Consider the following 17089-nt stretch of genomic DNA (forward strand, 5'->3'; position numbering starts at 1 on the left):
AAAAAGTAAAAAAATTATTTTGTTTTCAAGAAAATTACTTTAAAAAAATTACTCTCCAGAATATTACTATGTTAAAAAAATTTTTTAATTATGCATGACTAAAAAGAAAAGCATGGGACGAGCTCTAATTATATAATCATTATAAATGAGAGCGCCCCCCACGCTTTTCTTTTTAATCGTACAGAGATAGAATATATTTTTAAATCAATTTTCTTGAAAGTAATTTTTTTTAAACTAATTTTCTTGAGAACAAAATAAAAACATTTTCTTTCTTTTCTAGGTATTTTTGACTCGATTTCTTTAACTGTCCTCTTTCGCTGTATCGCTTCAGATACTCTGTCTTCAGAGTCTCTTCATTTTAAAATTTTGTTTGTTTCCTTTCCTACATGCTTGCCGAGATTCGCTGTCTTTCGACACTTCTTTTAAAATAATTTCCGAGGAATTATATTATTTTATTTTTTATTTCATCCACAGAACTGAGTTGTTCGAAATCATATTTGAACAAATTAAATTCCCTTAAGTTATCAAATTTCTTCGTAAAGTGTTTATTTTACCACTAATTTTTTTGTGTATTTTTAACTGTATAAGTATTTATAGTGACGATTTACTTTTATTTATTTAAATTCTTTAGCAAATAAAAAAAAAATACTTATATGCAGTTTTATTCTATATTATAACCCGGATAATTAGTTTTCATTACTATAAAGTATACGAGTTATTTATAAATGAATCAGATGATTAGAGTACATAAATTTTAAAAGGTAAATTTACCCTGGCTGTTTTAACCTTCTTGCTGTTATCCTTTTGCATAATAGTGGATGTGAGACGATTGAAGAGGCAGCATTTATTGGATCTAGAGGCTGTTGTGCATCGAATTTCATACTTTTCTTAATGAAATTGTGCTGTTAGTATTTATAAATTATTTTAATCTAATAATATGAATCCTTTTTTTTATTATTTATGGATTTTCAATTGTTTAAGTTTTGTGGTTTCGATTTTGTTTCTTATATGTGACCAGTGTTAATTTGTTATGTCTTCTTTGGTTTTCATATATGACTTGAAACAATTTTCCTTTTATATTAAATTGCTTGCTCTGTTTTTTTAACCATTTAATCTTATTGTTCTCTATAACTGTTTTAAGTCACGATACCATTTAACTTTTTTTGTTCTTAACGGATAATTGTCCTATTCTGTCTACTTTGGTACGCTCAGTTATATTTTATTCGTTATACTTTTTATTGTACTGTATTTACATCTTTATATTTCTTGAAAGGTATCACCGGATGCCTCCCTTTCACGTCATGATTACTTTGTACAATTTACTTATAGTTTCATTGTTCAGGAAACTGATAGTAAAAAAAATTACTCCAGTTATATTAAAATCCGCTTCAATACAATAACTGAATCGATTATTCAATATTAATCGGATCGATAGTTTCATCTTATCGATCAGCTCTCTTCCTCAAGATGTTCCCCTTGTCTACTACATCTATTCGTAAATAAAAGACGATCTTCGTTATGTGCGAATCCTAATACCTCAAAAATTACTTAACCGATTTTTCTGAAAATTTCAAAATGTATTATTATTTGTTCCGGGAATGTTTACATGTTATTGGTTCCATAATATTTAATAATTAAATATTTAAATATAATAATTATCTGATGAAGTCGATACTGACATACACAACAATCGATATAGACGATAACTCTCGATATATACAATGACATTAAATTTAGTAAAAATGTTTTAGGTTATTTATTTATATGTTTTTTAAAGAAATTTTACGTTATTTGTTTACATGTTTTTCTTATGATTTATATAGTAGTGAAATTGGTGAGGTTTGAACTGTAGTAAACATTCCGGCGGTCATAAGAAGAAAGTAAGAAAATTAATAGTGAATTAATATTCTATAATTTATTGTTTTCTTAATATTGTCCGTTTCATCGATTTAGTAAGTTACTATTTAATTTATCCACTCAAAATTAACAACAGTGAAGCATTGCCCAGCCCACTAGTATTATAGACATTCATATATATATAGAAATATATGAAATTAACAGTGGAATATTGCATGTCACCCGAATTACGTCACTGTGTAAAATTTCACCACTGTATGAAGGCGGGAAATGAGTTAATATTAACAGTTGCAAGATTTGTGGACCCTATTGAACCATTGTAAGTTAAAGAAAAACATGTAATAAAGAATTCTCGTAATGTATATTTTTTTTTTTTACAGAGAAGTAATTTAAAGAGAGTTTTAGCGTTGCTTTTAATTACTTTATATACCATGAGTATATGTTTATTTTTTATACTTTTTTAAATTCTATTCAATTGGGTTTTCCTAGAAGTAATAAAAATATGTAGACTTATGTTTAGATTTTTATATGTAATCTGAAAGTATTTCTTCAATGAGTGTTAAACTATATAAACCACTCAATTTGTATATATTAATAAACTTCTTTGAAATTGCTATAAATTGCTATTATAATACTCATAAATGAAATTATATTACAACATTTTCTATTGTATCCATTAGAAACATTACAATATTTCTTAGAACAATAAGAAAAAGAAAGAATTCAATAAGGAAAAATGAGTGCAAAAAGATTGTTTGGCCAATCAGAGAGCACGTTTTAGCCGCAATGTCTAACGAGCCATTCAGAATCTCAGGAAGCTCTTTAGATATTCCTCCCACATTCTGTCTGTCGCAATTCAAGTAAAAAATTCTGGACAGAGTAAAGACAGGCTTAATTTTTATTTCTTTTTTTTATTAAAGAAATCTGGTACTGATTTTTATATTAATATATTAATGGTAAAGTTATCTAAATCGTTTATTATTTTAATGTTTTTATAACAGTCCTGTAAAAGAATAAATTTTAAAACATAAAACTTAATGAATTTTAAAATCGAGACATTATGTTAAAGTAATACATAGTTTTTTGTTACAGTTTAGTTAAAACAGGTTAAATTAAAATCTGATCTAAAAAAACAACCTATAAAGTCTTAAAAGAAAAGTATTTTACTGATTAACACCCTTAATAATTACGAGTAGTTATTGGAAATTGCATTAATATAGAGTTATGTTGTTATGAACTAAATACAATTTTGTGGTTTAAATATATATATAAAGAAAAACTTTTATATCTTATTCTTTATACAGAATATTACTAAAACATTACTTATAAAAATATAATTAATTTAGCTGAATAAATCATAAAATTGTTATTCATCAAGTTAATTTACTTTATTTCAAGGATATATCTAACAAAAGACAAAGGATATTAAATCTATCAGTAGACAGTATTTAATTTTCAAAAAGGAATTAAGTCAAAAAATTGCTTTCTGCTTATGCGTGTTTGCGAGATTGTGAAAGTATATTTATATATAAGAGGGAAAGAAAGAAACAGACATCTCCAATATATTTCTCTTTGATTTAAAGTTTTCAGTGGTTCTTAACCGGGGGTGTCCGCACCCCTGGCGGTGCGGGAAGGTATTTTTGGGGGTGCAAGAGAAGCCTCTAACAATATGCATATATTATTTTTGCGATATTTGAAAAGTATGTATTTGAATTTTCGATGACATCAACCAATTGTTTTTTGTCTAGTCATTAAGAAAAATAATATTGTTATAAAAAATTTACATTTAAAAAAAAAAAACAATAAATTTCACAAGAAAACTTGTTTTCTAAACCTAAAAATCGAAATGTATTTTTCAATGGGGTGCAGAGACCTTTTTTCAGATTGAAAGGGGTGCGGCTCACTTAAAAGGTTAAGAAACACTGGTTTAAACCAACGTTTGGTAAATATTTATATTTTCAAATTATGCTTTTATTTTTATAAAGGCTGATCTTTATCTTGTTCTACAAAAAAAGTAGAAGAAAAAACAAAATTTTTGTTCAGTAAAAAAAATTTTAACATAGGTTTTGCATGAGTAAGCGTAACTCAAAAATATCTGTAACAAATTATACCAGTTTTCTATTTTCTAGGAGACAGATGAGAACCAACATTTTTATGCTTTTTAAATGTCGGAAAAATTTTAATTAACAACTCTGTCTTAGGAATAGGCAGAAGAAGTATACAAATGATTGTGCAAAAAATTTTATAAAAATTTGAAAAATGTTAATAATTAAATATAACATTTAGCAACTGATACCGTTATGCACGCAAAAAAAAAAAATCTGTATATAAAGTTAAATAATAACTAATATATATTTATAGTGTTGTAAGAGATGTTATATTTTACCAGAAATAATTTTTTAGTGATTTTCATTAAATGAAACTAAACTTTCATACTTAAATTTCAGATTTAAATTTCAGTTGAATTTTTAAAACAAAAGGATTTCCATTTTTTTAAAAGTAAAATTAGTAGGAAGTATTATGTTCAAATTATTTCAATTTTCAATTTTTTCCTACTTCTCAATATATTGGCGTAGAATTACATTTCACATAAAATGTACCATAGTAATTATAAATTACAATAATGCGACGTAATAATATTATATATTTTAATCGTATATTCATATGAATGTTCCTGCTAGTTAAAATTTAATTCTTTATTTTCTAAACTGGGTAATTTTCATTTCGTAGAAAATTATACCATATTTGATGTAATAGGATTTTAAAACTTAAGATTCGCTTCTACGGAATTTTTTTGTAACCTGAAACTTATTATTTAATTTGCACTACAAATTTAGTACAGATTCTAGCTAGATTTTCGGAAAAAAACAGTTAATCTTGGATAAATCGTTTTTCTAGAAATTGAAAAATTGTATTTCATCCAATATTTACAATTTTTTTTTGTTACCTAAATTTATAATGCTCTTTTATATAATATGAATTATTATATTAGAATTTTTCTTCATATGGTTATGAAAGAAAAATGTTTTTTCATTACTTTTAATGTTATTTTTATTATTACAACCATAAAAGTTATTATTACAAAAGTTTTACTAAAAAAATTCATTATTTTCTCACAAAATCATTACTGCGATTTTAAAATGGAAAATGCAGAGAGCGTATACAATTTTCTTACAAAGAGAACCATTTTTAAGTTGCTAATGAGCTATCTTATTCTAATCCGTTTGAAGTTAATAAAAACAAAAATAAAGAAGAACCTCTGACCCCGGTAACCTCTGGGTGGTATTGAAATGCATTGAATCTAGAAGTGTAAACGCTACCCCTGTATCCCCCCAGAGAACAATTCTAGCCCGAAACCAATTGTGGATCCATGTTGTACATTTTGCAATGCAAATGAGAGCCACAAGGATCAGACACAACCATCTATAAAAGACTTGTGCCTCTCAAAGTGAATTGAAATCAGAATGAGGAATCGGAATGGCTCGCTTCACCTCCCATGAGATCAAACACTGAGAGCGAGTCTGCAATAGGTACGACTATGTGCGTATGCGGTTATATACACACAGAATTCCCGTACCCCCTTAATCTAAAATAACTTTCAGAGTTCACGACTTGATCGTCAAAATTTTACCCTTTATTTACAATAACCGTTTCTAATACGAAACTGGTATTACGAACTGTTGCAACAATCGTTACTGAAGTTTGGATCTTATTATATTTATAAATAATTTAATTAGCCCGTGAAATATAATTTCAAGTTAAATCTTTTATTAACTGGAAAAAATTAAAATAATAGGCTATATAAGTAAATAAGGATCGATTAAAAAAAAGACTCGTTGAATCTTTTTTGTTACTGATTACATATAAATATTTATTAGCACAATAAAAAAATATTTTATTAAAAATGATGGTTAATTTATAATTGATATTATTCGCAATTAAAGTTCGTAGGAATTGGTATCTCAATATAAATAAAGAATTGCACCTTATTTACCTGCATAAATCATAGAGAAACATGGTAAAATATTGATCAGAGCGACAACACAAAACATCAATTAAAAAAAATAACAATAAAATATTTTTTTTTTTAATTATTTGGACCATTTGCTTATTTTAAAGCAAATGGTCAAAATGGGTCCAGCAGTTCTGGAGATATAAGGTGATTTAGAATGCGATACTGAACGCGCGAGCATACATACGAACATCCCGAAAATTTCCATCCATTTTTTTCTTTTTTTTTTTAAGTTCCTTAGGTGTCAAACTTCAAGATCCGGTGAAAACCGCATAAGCCCAAATTGGGACGATTACAATACTTTCATTTCTAGAGCTAAAGCTCTCTTATAGCGCTATATCGACGGGAAAGTAAGAACTGATTTCTGTGGTGGAGTGGTAGCGTCTGGTCTTTCATCCGAAGGTCTTGGTTCGAATCCTCGGTAGGCATGGCATTTTTTCATTCGCTACAAATTTCCGTCGGTCTAATAACCAAAGCAGTATAAGCCCGTAAAACTCAAAAAAATAAAAACAAAACTTAAAAATAATAAATACATGAAATAATAATGAAAAAAAATGTATGAAGATAATAATAGAAATAATAAAAGATAGTTTTGGAAAGCGTTAGAGTCTTAAATGGGTCCGTGATTTAATAAAGATTGATTTTGTGGAAACATAATAAGTCACTTTCTTACGTGCAGAAATATATAGTTCAAAACTATGATCTGACAGTCATTTTTTATCTTGAAAACTTGTCTTAACTCTTTGAAAAATCCTCAAGTGATAGTCGTACAACATTTTAGACGGGAATTCATGTAATATATTTCATAAAAACTTAAGTTTTTGTTGTAGAGTTTTCCAAACATTTTCTATCCTTTTCAAAAAAAAAGTACATAACAACTTATCCATTTATAGTTGGTGGAAAATTATATAACTGCTTTAATAGTAGAAAAAAAATTTTTCCTTTTATATCGGAAAAATCTTTTAACCAGATTCGATTTTATAGTAAAAAATTAAGCTTTTTCACAGGTTTTAAATTATATTAATTGCGAAAAAACAAAATTTTGATCTTAAAACTGTTACCAATTGTTCTAATTAAAGATTAATCGCTTAAAATTACGGTTATTAATCTTTTTTCAATGTTTTTATACACATTACTAATTTCAAGATAAAATTGTGAAAAAATAAAATTCTGAAAATTCTTAGTAATGTCGTTTAGTAAGAAAAAAGCCGGTATCTTCAAATCGTAAAAAAAATGTATAATATATCAATCAAAAAGTTGTGTACAACAATTGGCAAGTTAATAATTTCTAATCCTATTGTAACACTAAACGTTATTTACTTTGCACAGTTTATCACTTTATGTTAGGTTCGTTAAATATATTTGGTAAAAATGAGTTTTGACATATTTAAAAGCGTCAACTAGTGATCAGCTATTTAAATTTTTTATATTTTTTATACTAATATTTTAACCACATACTACATTTTCCTCCTCAACTAAATGTTTTATAAATTTCAGTATTTGTTTTACCGTTAATCATCAACTAAATTAATTCTAGGTGTCAACGCATTGCCGGCTAATTTACTTCGTCTCTACAAGATTCTGCCACAACCTTCTCTCATCACTTATTCCTCTTAATAAATACCTTGCCCCTTCGTATTTAATTTACAGACTTAATTTTCAAAATCCTACCTTAACAGTACATTTCGAAGACTTCTATTCTTTGTTTTATCTGATCCTCATTTCGTCCATTCCTTCCATTTTTTCTCTCTAAATAGAAAAAATCTTATTTTTCTAATAAACTAAAATTTAGTTTATTAATATCTTAATATTTAATTTCTAATTATTATTCTTTTGTCATTTTCATTACCATTATTTTTATTGGTATTTATTTTAAAATTAATCACTCTACTTATCAATAAATCAATGCCATTTTATATTTCTCGTGTTTATCTTCTGTCAGTTAAACAATGCCATCTGCAGTTCTTAACATTTTAATTTGTTCTCCTTGGATAATTATTCAACTCTAATACTTCTTTCAATTCTGAATTATTTCTTCTGTTCTTATAAGTTGAAAAGTAATTGGGACGGCCTCACTCCTTTTTGAATAAGAGCTTGCCTTAGAAGAAAGGTTCTTTCCTTTCTAAAGCAGAACTGCTTGCTGTACGTCTTTTAGTGTTACAATGTGTCCAACGTCACTGTTAAAAAATAGCTTATCATGTAGGTACGTTGTTAATCAGAGTCCGAATTAAGAAACAATCACCGCGTTGAATCGCTAGGTAAATTCATTGTTAAATATTTATAAGAAGTTTACAGGTTCTTGTGATTAATATCATACCTAAATCTAATAATTCTCTAATTTTTTAGTAAAGAAATTTATTACTAAATTTACTTCTAAATCAGTAAATTTATTTTTAAACTTTACTGATTCCTAACTGGAGTTTCATGCTTGTTGGGATAATTTCGTATTAGACCATTTATATGATTTTTCATATTTTAAAAATTTTCAATAAAATGTTTGACTGTTAACGTTAAAAAATAAAGCTTTTGAATTTTTCATCATCAAAAGTAGTTTTTAAGGTTTTTTTAAACTAAAATCAAGTTTATAGAATTTTAACAATTTATTTAAATAGTTTAATTAAAACTTCTTAAAGAACTTATACGCCCTATCTTCATCTTTTCTAAAGTCCATGTTTGAAAGGAATTTTCTATAAGTTTCTCTCTTTGAGGTTATAATGCGTCTTATAAGGACGCCGTTCATTTGTGTCAGGGCTACTCAATCCTTATGGGAGCCGCTTGTTTGAGCTGTTCTCCGAGCTGCATCTCTTTCCACCCTAAGTTTTTCAAGTTCATATGTCCAGAAAGGGGTATATCTTTCGATTTATCTCACGATATTTTGCTCCACAGCGCGTCCTATGCAACGAAAGAAGAAATGACAGCCGATCATATATTTGTTTGTCCGGCATCTTTACCTATGGTAACTGACAAGAGCCGTGTTAATATGGCGGCTACGTATTGTGCTTTGAGGAACAAAATGTCAGAAGTGGCTACTCTGGTGTAGAAAAAGAAAATTCTTAAAGAACTTTTGCTTACATTAATTCTTGTTACAACATAATTATTAAATATATATACATACAGAACTTCTTAATGTGCACTTAAGGACTACTCCATGTAAGAAGAAAGTCAACAATAAATACGTAATAAAAGCATTACTCATTTTAAAAAGAGTGAGATGTTGGTTTTGTATTACGCAGTATTACTAATTTTCTTATTCAAAAGAAAAAGAAACTTAACGTGAAAATTAACTAAAATATACTGAAAATGTGGCAAATTATTACCTCAAAATACAAAAAGAAATTAAAATTTTAATTCTTTTCTACTGACTGAAATGGAAATTACTTTCACTTTTGAGATTTTACATATTTTCTTGTAAAAAAAAAATATTCTTAAATTTCTGAAACAATAAAAAATTATAAAAAGTCATTCTTATCCAATCATGTTAGTATACTTTGTTCTAAGGTTTATAAAACGCAATTTAAACATTTTCATCTGTTTAAGTAAAACATCCTTTTTATAAGGTATTGTTTAAAACTATTCTCTACTTATATAATAGAGAAAAATAAAATAAAAACCCGTATAATTTTTAAATAACTTCTGTTTTTAGAAATTTTGTTTTACTCTTTAACAAGAATTGAAAACTGTAGTCATGTGATAATATCTGATTTACTTTTCTTAGAGAAAAAAATTGAATCAATTTTTAGGTAATTGTTCAAAACAGTTATTTCTCTAGCAGGAATGGATTATTATGTAGAATTTATGAGACTGTAGAAGCATCCACAAATTTAAGGGAAAAAAGCGTAATTATTATCGTTTTAAAGAAAACAGGAACAGGTAAATATACTATAACTACCGCGCTACCAGGTCTCGTATTTCATACTTCAAGAATATTTATTAAGATAGTACACATCCAAATGTAATTGATGTAATTAAAGCTGTACCAAGTGGGTCATAATCATTTTGGTTTCAGAAAAAAAGTGGATATAATGGGAGTAAGATATTCTACTCCTTAGAAAGCAGATTATGTGAATAAAAAAATATTTATGTAAATAAATGACATTTGTTGATTTGGAAAAGGTATTTGATAATGTAAAATGAAATAACATGTTTAAAGTTTAAATTAAAAAAAATAATAATAATTTATCTAAATAAAGAGAAAGAAAAGTTATAAACAGTAACCAAAAGAATTCGGTAGTGATAAAAATATAAGATAAAGAAAAAGGACAAAAAAGTCCAGAAATGAAAAAGACAAGGCTGTACTCAGTCTTATTTCTTTTTAACTTTTAAAAAGCAATAACATAGAAGAAAAAATATGAGAGAAATTTAACCATCCAAGGAGGGAAATAAAGTTGTTAAAATTTACTGATGACATGGTTCTTTTGGCTGAAACCAAAGATGAGTTAGGAATAAATTCTATTTTCTTGGGATTCATTGTCAGGAGAAAAACTCAATTGAAAAATATTACAGTGTATATGATTAAATGAAGTTATTTAATATTCTCTTTAAAAATTGTACATCTTGTTGATAAGATTATAGATTAAAATATTTTTAATTCCCACGCCATTAGAAGGTAAAATTATAAAAATATATGCTTGATATTTGTTATTATATCACGTTTCGTGGATAAACATACGACAAAATAAAAATTATGTTAGATTCCCATGAAAATCACAATAAAAATTGCTCAATTAAAATTAAAAAAAAAAAAAATTATTATTAGCATCGACAAACATTTCAATCTAACGATTAAAATTACAATTATTAATACTTATATATTTTAAAATTTTGAATAATTAAAGATATATGAACTGAGTCTTCTTTACTTTTAAATAGCTTTGTATATTATGGAATACCGTTACTGAAATAAATTGAAATTATGTTATAATAGGCTTACTGTATATGTATAACATAGTTTTTATATAAATGATGAGTTCATAACAATAATAATAACAACAGAAGTAATTTATAGAAAATATGAATTATTATTAATATTATAAAATAAATAAATAGGCTTTAAACAGACATTTACATTTTAATTGCGAATTATAATAATAAAATGAATTATAACGGAATAATTATTCATATTAGAATAAATAATAACGTTTCATTTAACGATATAGAAAGCTGAAATTAAAAAAAAATTATTTACATTGTTAGTATATGTAACTATTTACCCTAAACGTTTGTTTTCTAATAGAAAATTATTTGATAGAATGTTATATAATAATTATAATACATAGGCCTACCATAATATAGTAACTATAATAAATTTATTATGAGGAATTATTTATTGTTCACGCTATTTTTTATATTAATTAAAATATTCATAAATATTTTGTATTTATTGTTTTTAACGTATAAAAATATACAGGTTAAGTGAGTAAATTACGTGAAATAGGAAATAATTTACTCTCAAATTAATGGTGATTTATTATTTTTATTTCTTAAATACACAATAAATTGTTGAGATTAATTTAGTTTTACCAATGTAAAGATTATAATACTCTTTATTAAATGTTTGTTTTCTATGACGATTGACGATGTAATTATTTTAAAATTTAAACTTTTGTAACGAAATAGGGAATAAAATATTTTTAATTATTTATTTTAAAAGTTTCGCTATGACGCGTAATGGTCATCTTCAGAGAATGAAGATAATTTCAAAACCACTGATAATGTTCTAAAATTAGTTACTAAAAAAAAAATTTTTATAAAAATTTTTAGTTTAAATTAATATTACTGTTTTTTTTATTATTGTAAAAATACCATAGTTATAGTCGAAAAACATTGTTAACCTGAACAGGAACGTCAGACAAATGCATGAATCACAATTTTTAATCGGTTAAAAAGCTTTTCTTTTTTTTAGAACACAAAATTTTGTTTAAGAATAATGAAATTCATAATATATAGAAACATTTAACATAATCATATATATTAAATGCCGTTTAAGTATACGTATGACAAATTAATATATTCATGTTCGGAAAAACATTCTCATTCATTGCAGTTCATTTTCAGTACGGAATTTTGTTAGACTTAACTTTCGGGAGAAATTCCAGTTGTTCTCCTGTACAAATAAGTTACTTTTTTTAAAATAAACAATCGCCAAAATTAATGGATAAAATGACTTGAGATTTATTATGGGTAGATTCAAATTATATAATTTAACAAATTTTAAATACGTATTTTTTGTGTTATTTTAAACGAAATTAGATGTGTTCAAAATCGCAAACACAAAAGGAAGTATAAAGATCTGATGTGAACACCACATGACTTCTTGTACCCCTATTAAATTACATATACGCATATTTTTAAAATGAAAAGTTCATAATATTTTATTTCATTAATAACTTCTGATTTTTTTTATTGTTATAATTGAATTATTATTTATTTAATTTTTTTTTCAGTCAGAGGTTAATAATTATTGATAAATAAATATATTTAAATTAGAAAAAAGGAGATGAAGTCGGATTCGAACCGATATGCCTTCCCCTTGTAAGAAACAAATATTAATTAAGATTTTATTTGGCTATAACACTGGAACCAATGAAAATAAGTACCACTTATGTATCATTGAAAAGCTCTCAATTAGGGCTTATTACAGGAGTTAAGAAAAAGTCCAAATTCCAAATGTTTTGGATTTTGGGCTTTTTTGAACACTTTTGTTCCAGGCGATTGCAATCAAAAGTGCTTCATTAGATGTTACAGCCGTCTTAAATCCAAAATTTCAACATCCTACGGTTAATCGTTTTTGAGTTGTGCGAGATACATACGTTCGTACGTGCAGATGTTATGCCAAAACTAGTCAAAATGGATTCAGGGATGGTTAAAATTGATATTTCGGTTGAAATCTGAAAACGGAAATCTCGCGATCACAATATTTCCTTTACTCCGTACAAGGAAGTAAAAAACATAATAATAAATAAAAATACTTACTACTCGTTTCTGATTATTTAAATAAGTTATTAATAAAATATTAAGTTTTAATTTCGTACAAATTTTATCTTTTTCCTAATTAATAACTAAAACTCCGGTATGTTTATTTCGCTATACAAACTACACATACATTTTTGCTTCGTACATAAGGAAGTATTGTGTTGCGAAAAATTTCGGAAATATCAGATTTCAGATTATCATATTTCAGATTTCTACGGAAATATCCACTTTGACCATCCCTGAACCCATTTTGACTAACTTCGGCGTGACGTCAGTACGTACATATGCATCTCGCATAACTTAAAAATGATTAGCCGTAGGAGTTGAAATTTTGGATTTAGAACTGTTGTAACATCTAATTGTGCACCTCCTCTTTTGATTGTAATCAACTGGACCAAAAATGTCCAAAAAAAGCCTAAAATCCAAAACATCTGGAATTTGTACTTTTTCTTAACTCCTGTAATAAGCCTTCATAGAGAGATTTTGATCGATATATCATAAGTGGTACTTATTTTCATTGGTTCCAGAATTATAGTCAAATAAAATCTTAATTAATGAAATATTTGGATGTTACAAGGGAAAGGCACATCGGTTCGAATCAGACTTCATTTCCTTTTTTTATTTTTTATTTTTATTTAAATAATATTGATTTATTAATAATTAACCTTTGATTGTAAAAAAGGTTTTACGATAAATAATAAAAATAATAAGGAAATTACATGAAAAAAATCAGAAGTTATTAGTGAAATAAGATTTTATGTATTTTTTAAAATGTATATATGTAATTTAATAGACGTACAAAGAAGTCATATGGTGTCCACATCAGATTTTTTTTATGAAAAGCATAATTAATAAAGTATTTTTGTGAAAAAATAGTACAAAATCTACATTTCGGTTCATTAAAACAATAAATCTGTAATATTAGCTGTATAATTAATTATCCGTTATATTTTTAACACATTTTGTAAAAAATAAATAAAAAAGAAAAGCCGAATTGTATTTTTTTGGAGTTAACCTTCTAATAACTACGTACAAACACATGGTTCATAATTTATTCAATTAAACTTTTCTTTTTCTCTTTATTAGAGCATAAAATTTTGTTTAAGAAGATTGCCACTCATAACATCTGGAAGCATTTAACCTAATCATATAAACTAAATGCTTATTTACGTATATATATATATATATATATATATCAAATTAACGTTTGTCTCTAAACTTTCCAGTTATTTTTTGGGGTGATATTTATTTCGGTATTTTTTCAGCTCCTTAAAAATTCACGTACAGTAAGATTACCGTTACACAAAATAAAAAAATTACGTATAATGAAACTGTATTTTATATGAGAATATTGATGCGTGTTGGTGTGTGTTCCCAAGCAGTTAAAAACGGAGAGAGAGAGAATAGTGGTGATTAGAGAGGGCGTAATTGGTGTCAATGCCAAGATGTTTGACCCGACAGCCGGTCTCAGATTACAGCCAGCTCGCGGCTCCCACGGCCCTAAAGGAAGCGGGAAACTGCAAATTGCCGATGTAAATTGGTCCAGTCATCGTTCATCGTCCCGTGGACCTGCCGCATTAATTATCATGATCCCGCTGACATCATCGCTTGTAACACAATATCACGGTTACACCAAAATAGAATGTAACCACAAAGTTTATAATTGCGCTTGGTGTAATATCCTCGATTTGCAAAAGCTTCATTTCCTGATTGTCGTCCATTTAGATAACTTAAACCATCTTTTACCGAAGCTTTAAACTAAAAACAAGTCACAATTGTTTATATCCCCTCGGTTTTGCGTTCATCATTAATTAGGAACTATAAATCATTCTGTTCCTAATCTGTATTTATGATAAAAGAGGATAAATTACGGTTAATTACATTTAATTAATACACAAACAAGTTCAGTTAAATTTATAAACATATATAGGAATAAGTAGTATAAATTTACTGTTGTTGCGTATTTTATACTGGCCTAGATATTTTTCGCATCTAAACTGAACTGTGTTTTTCTTCTTAATTTTATCAACTCTAATACGAATCATTTGATAGGAAGAAAATTATTGTTATTTACTTATATACATAATTTTCTGCGTTGATTCTTAGAGCTTAATCTTATACATAAATGACAAAGTTTATGCGGGCTGGTTCTGTCTTTCCGTTTACAACAACACGCGAGAACCAACCGACCCATTGCTTTCAAATTTTCAGGATACATTTGTGTTATCCTAGGGAAATTTTTAAGCCGTAGATCGAGGACCTAGCTCTCTTGGGGGTGAAATTATGAAATTTTTCCCGTAAAAGTTCTGTATACTTTAGTTACCATATTTACTACAACTTTGTCTTTTATAATTTTTTACCGTCTCGTCCTCTAGCTAGATAGAAAAGGCAAGCTAAGCGAGCCTTGAGCGGCTAGTTTTTTTTTCATATAGCAGAAACTGGTTTCTGATCTATAATATTTATCGCTTTATTTTCATTTAAATTAGTACCAACTTCTTTCATCGATTTGCTTAAGGTGAATGTTTTTTATTCTGTGTTTTTTTTTCTACTCTTCTGTTCGATATTAAATTATCATAACCACAGAATCATAACCAGTTGTTCCATTAACCCTCAATTTTTATTATATACTTTGTACTACTGGTAAAAACCATTTACATTCGTCCTTTTTTTTTTTGTGTAAAGATACCAATTTATTTGTATTATATAAAAAAACACACGCAACTACTTTTTCTAAAAACATTTTCGATGAAATTAATTATATAGAAAAAAATTCAATTTAAATTTATTTTAAATCAACATAAAAATTATGAAGGTTGCTAATTTGCGCTGAATATAAATTTATTGATCAGAATTTTAGAAAAAAGAAAAAATAATCTTTGAAGAAATAAAATTGAATATTTTAAGTTTGAATATTTACAAATAATCTTATTTTTATAAATAAAATAACTAACACGAGTACATTATTCTGAGATTTTATAAAATATAAAATTCAAGGTACCAAATCTATGTTTCTCTGATTTTCATATCTTATTTATTACTCGGAAATTACCCCCTCTGTAAAAATACCAAATAAAAAAAAATCCTTAAAAAGTTGTTTTAAACTCTTTTGTTTTTTAAATTTTCCCCCTGAATATATAACTGTATGTATCCTACGCGTATAACTGAAAAAAATATCCCCTAAAGAAACTCGTTTGAAACTTCAAAACGTTTTTGGAATAGATTTTACTTACTTTTTGTTTCTTGAAATATTCTGCTTAAGTGAATCGTGTTTGTGTAAATAAAAAATGAACCGGTGTATTTAATTATCTGAGCTTTCAATTTTTGTTTTAAGTTTATTCTGAGTGACTAAATGCTAGAAACCAGTTTTTGTCAAGAAGGCTGACCAATTGATAAATAATTTGACTATAAAGATTGGAGGTATCGTTAAAATTCCAATCTATAAACTTCAATAAGTAACTGAGATAAGCTGATTCTTTAAGTCGCTTTGAAATCAATTTGTCGTTTATTCGTAATCCCTTAACAAACATTCAATACAGAAATGTTTATAATGGGAACAAATTGGAATAAACAAAACCGTTAAGGCAAAAACCATAGATAACATGAAAATTAAATTCATCTAACAAGTAATCTACAGATGTGTATATTTACCTCAATTCTACCTAAGGAAATACTGTATAGTAACATTTTATAATAAATATCTAATAACTCAAGAACAATTTGATTTTGTTTAATGAAACTGTAAAATAAAATTCTGTATTTTTTATTTTAAATTTCACTACCGAAGGATAAATTAGAGTATGATTTAGTCAACGATTCAAGATATTACTACATGAAAAATAAGTAAACTATAATTCGTAAAAACTGTAAAATACGACACCCCCTTTGGCTGAGCTTACTGCTCATACAGTGATAATCCGGATAAATTTACTTAATTTCTTTAATTTTAATTTACTTTAATTACTTTAAAATACTTTAATTTTATTTTATTTTTACGTTAATTCTTTTATATATTCATGTGTTAAGTATCATAACCGTATTGGTTGTTTAAGCGTTGATATGAATCACAAGTCACTCCCAAAGTTTACATAGCCACCCTCAACAATAACAATCATACCACGACAAGATTGTTTGATATGGTGCGCTCAAATAACTTGAGCATAATCATAGTGAAAATTTAGGAGAGGAGTAGTTTCCGGTAGTCTTCTTCGCTAATCAAAATATACGGTTGCATAACAGAATGCAAAACGC

The sequence above is a fragment of the Lycorma delicatula genome, chromosome 2 (assembly GCF_047948215.1).
Source record: "Lycorma delicatula isolate Av1 chromosome 2, ASM4794821v1, whole genome shotgun sequence".
Lineage (NCBI taxonomy): Eukaryota > Metazoa > Arthropoda > Insecta > Hemiptera > Fulgoridae > Lycorma > Lycorma delicatula.